Here is a 7597-nt window from a genome sequence, read left to right as displayed (position 1 = left end):
AGTGTGGAAGGCAATACTAATAATTGGTTTTTGGGGAAAGGAAATGGCGCAGTACCTGTCTCATATATCGTTGGACGCCTAAACCGCGCCGTAAGGGAAGAGATAAAGGAGGGAGTGAAAGAAGAAAGGAAGAGGTGCCGTAGTGGAGGACTCCGGAATAATTTCGACCACCTCGGGATCTCAAACGTGCACTGACATCGCACAGCACACGGGCGCCTTAGCGTTTTTCCTCCACAAAAACGCCGCCGCCGCGGTCGGGTTCGAACCATGTGGAACGCAATCAAAGCAAGCTTTCTGACACATTTCTTATTGTGTAAATAGTTTGTATATATTACTTCTCCCCCTATCCTCTCTTCCTGTCCCCTCACCTCTTTCATTTCTCCATTCTGCCTGCTATCCTTTATTTCCGCTGCCCAAGTTCAGGTGCTTCAGTATCGATGGCAGATGCCGGGGCTAGCAAAAATCTTTTCCTTCCTTTTTACTATTATTTTAATAAAAACCACTACCACCACCAGTTGGACACCAACGCCGCGTACATGAAAGCGAGATTGAGGTGTCCACTGACCCACGGAGCCGGTTGTGCGCCTTTCCTTTCGTGAAAATGAATGGCCTTTGCAAAGTTGTCACCGCCAATGAGCTCTATGAACTCCGTGGGCTGACTTGTTTTGTTTTGTTTTTGAGGAAAGGAAATGGCACAGTAACCGTCTCACATATCTCGGTGGACACCCGAACCGCGCAGTAAAGGAAGGGATAAAGGATGGAGGGAAAGAACAAAGAGAAATAATAATAATAATAATAATAATAATTGGTTTTTGGGGAAAGGAAATGGCGCAGTATCTGTCTCATATATCTTTGGACACCTGAACCGCGCCGTAAGGGAAGGGATAAAGGAGGGAGTGAAAGAAGAAAGGAAGAATAGGTGCCGTAGTGGAGGGCTCCGGCATAATTTCGACCACCTGGGGATCTTTAACGTGCACTGACATCGCACAGCACACGGGCGCCTTAGCGTTTTTCCTCCATAAAAACGCAGCCGCCGCGGTCGGGTTCGAACCCGGGAACTCCGGATCAGTAGTCGAGCGCCCTAACCACTGAGCCACCGCGGCGGGGCAAAGAGAAAATTGGAAGTTGGATTTTCAGGAACGGCGCGGCGCTGAGCAGCGGCGGAACACCTGTGGCTCGGCGCTACTATAGTGGCACATGCGCAGTAGTCACTATGGAGCGAGAGAGAGAGAGAAATATCCGCGGCGAGGCGCGCGTTGTGACGTCATGTCCCTCCTCGGAGCACCGCCTCGGCGAAATCGCAAGTTCGCGGCCAGTAAAGCTTTCGCTCTAAATGGCCCGCAAAAATTAACAGGCGAGCAAAACGGCCGCAGGGGAAGCGGTCGCGGGAGACAAAGCTCGAAATGCCCTGTCCACGGAATCCCCGCATGAACCGCTCGCCAAAAGACACGCGCTACCACGCAGGTGACTGTATAGCGTAGCGATTAGATTCCGGAAGCGGGCAATTCGACAGGTACCCCACCGCTCTAGCTGATCACAAGTCTGCAGCACTGCCCAACCAAGTTTCCAAACAAAGTCGCGTAGATGGTCTGGGACACGCCGCGGCTACTGATCCGGAGTTCCCGGGTTCGAACCCGACCGCGACGGCTGCGTTTTTGTGGAGGCAAAACGCTAAGGCGCCCGTGTGCTGTGTGATGTCAGTGCACGTTAAAGATCCCCAGGTGGTCGAAATTATTCCGGAGCCCTCTACTACGGCACCTCTTCTTTCACTCCCTCCTTTATCCCTTTCCTTACAACGCGGTTCCGGATATATGAGAGATACTGCGCCATTTACTTTCCCCCAAAACCAATTATTATGCCCAACTAGGTGTCCAACGATATATGAAACATACTGCGCCATTTACTTTCCCCAAAAACCACCAATTATTAATAGATGGTCTGGGAGAGGTGTCGACGCTATGCGCGCCCATTGAACGCGGCGCATCGGTGAACGGCGAGCCGCCGGCACATTTGGCAGCAAAAGCGAGACCACACGGTCTACAACGATGTTGACATCAGGTGCTACTGCGCTTGCATGTCTGAAAAAGGCCACTGACGTAGCATAGAAAGCGGTGGGCCGCTCTAATTGAGGTCCGTGATTAACAGTGGCGGAGGGATTCAAAAAGCGCAAAGAAGGGCCCAAAAAGAACCGCACCAGGGTTCGCGCTGGAGACGCGTTCCCTGGCAGGATACGCAGAATGCACTTCAAAGCTAACAGCGAGGACGTGATGGACAAAGTTGGAAAGGCAAAACCTCCTCTCTCCCGTGGTTGTCCAAGAACAGCACGAGCCACAAGCTCGGTTCCGCCCGACCAAAAAAAAAACCTGTAATCTGCACCCGCTTTATGACGCGCAGGGGTGGTTTAACAATCTGGAAAAGGTACCAGAAGGCACCCAGCACGACCGACTGAACCAGGTAGCGCCTCTCAAGCAGAGGCGGGTCAAATGCCTGGGCCCTCCGCACACGAGCTGTAATGCCCTCTACGACCGATGACCACATACCATCCCATATTCCAGCACAGTCGTAGGTCACGCCTAAAATGCGCATCTGCGCGCACCACTGCAAAGCTATCGCACATGTAATACGTGTCTGAGGAGACCCAACAAAAAAGTAACGACTCTTCGAATAATCAAGAGCAGCCCCCGACAAGGAGGCGTACTCACGAAAAACGTTTAAAGCTTCGAGCAGACTGCGTTCATCAGCTAAGTAGAGTGGGATGTCATCTGCATAAGCGGTGACGCGTACTGCATGCCTCACTGTCTAGCAAAGCCAGAACTCTAATAATAAAGAGAGTGGTGATTGACTGCCAAGAGGAAAGGCTCTAATGCTAACACAAACAAAAGGGGGGAGAGCGGACAACCTTGACGGATGCCGCGGCCAACATCAATGCGGTACTTTCCCGGCCATCGAGGAGCAGAGCGCTTGAAATGTCTGTACATCTCTTTAATGAGAAGCACGAAAGGAGGTGGGAAACCGAAATCATCCAGCGTACCGTAAATATACTCATGCACTAAATAGTCGAACGCCTTCTCTTGATCGAGGGAAACAAGAAGACTCTGTGCGCGCCGCCGTATAGTATACTCTAGGATATCTTGCGTTACGGAAGATAAACTATGTATTTCACGACCGGGGATGGAGCAAACATGGTGGCAGAAAATGAGGGACGGGAGGAAAGCCCGTAGATAATAATAATTGTTTTTTTTTGGGGGGGGGAGGAAATGGCGCAGTATCTGTCTCATATATTGTTGGACACCTGAACCGCGCCGTAAGGGAAGGAATAAAGGAGGGAGTGAAAGAAGAAAGGAAGAAGAGGTGCCGTAGTGGAGGGCTCCGGATTAATTTCGACCACCTGGGGATCTTTAACGTGCACTGACATCGCACAGCACACGGGCGCCTTAGCATTTTTCCTCCATAAAAACGCAGCCGCCCCGTAGACGGCGAACGAGTAATTTTGCTAATGCTCTGTAATCTGAATTTAGTAGGGTGATAGGGTTCCAATCTGCCGTACATGTCGAGAAAGGAGACTTTTTAGGAATAGGGACAATGCAGCCTCTTTTAAATGAATCAGGCAAGACATGCCGAGTGAAGCAGATTTTTGACACATCTGAGAAAACGTGGCCTACAGTACGCCAGAATTGTAAATAGAACTCCACCGGAAAACCATCTGGCCCAGGCACTGAGCGTCGTTTCATGGAATCTAACGCCTCCTTGATTTCACCTGTTTTTGGCCGAGCCCTAAAGCCGTCATTAAGTTCAGCGGCAACCTGCGGCAAGCCTGCAAAAATGGGTGTGCGGAAACGTCATCGCGATCAACCAAAAGGAGCGACTGAGCAATATCCCGGAAATGGACGAAAAACGCTCTGAAATTCTTGCCAACTGGCTGGGCCACAGCCCTGGCGGAAGATGTAAAAGCAGGGGCACCTTGAGGACACAAGAGCTCCTGGCACGCTAACCGAAGCACCTCAGGATGAGCAGTTGGACAGCGTCGACAACGCCATGCCGCCGCTGTCAAAGAGGATGATCGTAAAAGACGCTGTAGACGCTCCGAAAGCTCCTCTCTCTCCATGCGCACATAAGGGACGATGGCGACGGGGTGCGCTGAGCTATACGCAGCTTCGCCGTCACTACACGCACCTCAGCTGAGACGCGAGCCCTAAGGGCTCGACTAGAAGCGGCGCAATGGTGACGCCACTGCTCCTTCAGACAGTCCCAGTCACCAGGCGCGGCCCCAAAAACCGAAAAATGCTAGGCCCGCGTTAGCCCTTCTCTCCGAAATTATTCCGAAGCCCTCCACTATGGCACCTCTTTCTTCATTTCTTCTTTCACTCCCTCCTTTATCCCTTCCCTTACGGCGCGGTTCAGGTGTCCGCCGATATGTGAGGCAGATACCGCGCCATTTCATTTCCTCAGAAATGAAATTTAAAAAAAAATAGACAGGTGGTGGTGGTGGTGGTAGTGGTTTTATTAAAAATAATAGTAAAAAGGAAGGAAAAGAAGACAGGTAGCTGCGAATTACATGGTCGCTGCCCCACGCGCAACTCGATTTCGTTGCAAGGTGCGAACACATCTAACACCTAATTTTTTTTCTTGTTGTTAAAATCATTTATTAGGTCAACTTCAGTTACTCCTTCCTGTCTGTGGTCCCTCCCTGTCCCGCTGTAGCTTTTTTAACAAAATTGTGCCTAATGCCGAAAAAGGAACTCCTTAAGAAGTGTATTGGCCACTGGTACTGAACAGAGGTATGAATCGCATGACATCCGATTTCAGTCAGTCTTCATTCAGTCCATAATTACCTGGTGCTGGGTCACCGGCGATCAGCAAGGTCGGGGCCCCGTGCCGAGGCCTGCGGAAGGCTGAAGCACGCCACTACTCCTAAATGGAGTAGATGGGGCACTAATTTTTGGTAGTCGGGGCTCGGCGTTCGCGCCAGCCCCCTTTATGAAATTCCAAAATAAGAATGGTACCACACATTGGTGCACTCCTCCCTTCCTTCACGGTGTGTCCATGGGTACGTGAGAAATAAAAAATTCAGGGGGAACTTTGTTGACCTAAAGAGCGGTGAGGCGAAAGCCTTTAGCGCGGTGTTGCTGCTTGTGTCTCTGATGTGTGCTTAAGATGTGAACGAAGTACACAATTGTTTGTGAATCTTAAATGCTGGTGGAGTGTGTTTGCCTTTCTGCAAACACACTCCAGCGTCCTAAACAAGGAGAACTACATATGCGTTGGCAGGAAGTAGCGTAGTCGTTAGCACGCAGCTTCAGGAAGTAGCGTAGTCGTTAGCACGCTCAGCTGCGGAACGGAAGGATGGTGGTTTCAATCCTATCGTGCACAAGGTTTTATAGCGAAAGCTTTACTGGCCGCGAACTTGCGATTTCACCGTGGCGGTGCTCCGAGGAGGCATGTGACGTTACAACGCGCGTCTCGCCGCGGAGCCGAACCGGTCTGGCCGGGCCGGCGGCGGCTGGCGCACTCGGCGCGAAATAGAGACATCCTCCAATACAAAAAACTTGGAGGACGCTTAAGCTTCGCCTTTAAGAGCAGGACTATGGTGGCTAGAAGGGAGAGGTGTCAGCATCGGCGCGCCGGAGGAGCGAGAATTCATCCAGACGCGGCGGCGCTGCTGTCGGCTCCGAGACGCTACCCGCGCGCGCCCGTAGCAGCCGCTTTCTGTCGCAGCTATTTCAGGATACCGCGCTGATTACAACAAAGGCTAGTTGGCACACTTTTCTGACGGCTCGAAGCAAATCGTGTTTAGGCACTGAAAACCATGTTTGAACTTGCTTCCCTGTATATTCGCTGCGTGCGCCGCTGGCACCCCGAAGCGCTGGAAGATGGCGAATCGAATGACTTGCCATGAGTTTGTCACCAGAACAACGTCCGTGCAGTTTAGATTTGATGCTGCAGTGTTATCCATGACGTCTCAATTCAAGTAGAAGCATTAGAAACCATACTTGAACGCTTTATTTTGATGACTTCATCGAAAAGCAAGGTGTAGCAAGACATTTATTTTGACACACACAATTAAACGTCAAAAACACCATCAAAAGAAAATGAACAGAAAATACGCATCAATGTAGGTGAGAACTGCAAGTTATACAAAAACTGAGCTAAAAAGTAAACAAGGCAAGTAAAAAGAAGTCAATATGCAATGCTAAAATAGGCATACACACATGGCATTGAGATTTGATTGGCAAACACAGATGCAGTCATAAACCAGCTTACAAAAATTGATTTCTACCTGTGTCAAACACAGTCAAATTGTGACATCAAATTTACTAATGTTACCTTTGTAACAATGCGAATAAGACATTACTAAAAAGTCACAACAGATGACACAATGTGGGTAATGTACAACACCGTGAAAAAAGAAAACCTTGTTGGCTGTGTTAACATTATGAAAGTTATGTAGTACGTCTCAACTTCAAGAACTTCATCTTTTCCCTCTATTTTTGGTTGCACGCATTTTCTCCAGCAACAAGAAAATGCATCCTTGTCAATGTGAAGAAGAAGTTGCCCCGCCGCGGTGGCTCAGTGGTTAGGGCGCTCGACTACTGATCCGGAGTTCCCGGGTTCGAACCCGACCGCGGCGGCTGCGTTTTTATGAAGGAAAAACGCTAAGGCGCCCGTGTGCTGTGCGATGTCAGTGCACGTTAAAGATCCCCAGGTGGTCGAAATTATTCCGGAGCCCTCCACTACGGACCTATTTGTTCCTCTCTTCTTTCACTCCCTCCTTTATCCCTTCCCTAACGGCGCGGTTCAGGTGTCCAACGATATATGAGACAGATACTGCGCCATTTCCTTTCCACCAAAAACCAATTATTATTATTATGTCAATGTGAAGAAGCGAAAGATTTGATTCGACACTTCCACTTTTTGCTGCTCACAGCCGACCATATTTAACCTCTTCACAGACAGGCAAGAGATGAGGTCCATGATGCTATCAGTTTTCAACTTGTTGAAACTGAAGCAGTAAGTAAAAGCATCCTCCATAGCTTTGACCAGGTCTGCTAGGGACTCAGACGGGTACAGGAGGCCACCCCTATTAATGTAACGTGCGAGGCACGACTCTGCCGGAAGCAAGCTCGAGTCCTCCGTGTGAAGCAACAGCCTGCTACATTCGCTGCACTTCGTCTTTTTCAACATCTTCCGGGCCACATAGCCACTGACGTAATAAGTGATCCACTGGAGGGGGACTGCGCTAAGCTGTAAAAACTGAGGCAATTCAGAGATATCAAAAATTGTTTCGGTGTAGGGTGGTCGTTAGAGCCAGACATTTGCCTCAGTATCCCGAAGAGGTTTTCAAGCGCGTCTTGGCTCAAACGAGAAGTCATCAAGTACTTAAACCCCAGGGTTTTCGTGACATAGAGCAGGATGGAAAGTGTGCTGGTAAGAGTAACACGGAGTCCTTCGGCTGTTGATTCGCTCAAGAACCCACCCTGCATAGGCAAAGTTTTTTCCCAGGTCGCTAAAAACTCCAGAAAGCGTTTGATGCTTGCTACTTCTTTACTGTCTGGTCTTAAACCTCGCTTTGAGTATCTCGATGTCATGGCATCGATGA

At 49.7% G+C, this 7597-nt stretch overlaps 1 pseudogene; it reads left to right on the top strand.

Annotated features, from left to right (window-relative positions):
- Nucleotides 1–4824: 4824 nt before the first annotated feature.
- Nucleotides 4825–4975, top strand: LOC144116544 (U1 spliceosomal RNA; annotated as a pseudogene).
- The last annotated feature ends 2622 nt before the right edge of the window (nt 4976–7597 follow it).

The sequence above is a fragment of the Amblyomma americanum genome, chromosome 1, assembly GCF_052857255.1.
Source record: "Amblyomma americanum isolate KBUSLIRL-KWMA chromosome 1, ASM5285725v1, whole genome shotgun sequence".
Taxonomy (NCBI): domain Eukaryota; kingdom Metazoa; phylum Arthropoda; class Arachnida; order Ixodida; family Ixodidae; genus Amblyomma; species Amblyomma americanum.
This window is presented reverse-complemented; position numbering and strand designations above follow the sequence as displayed.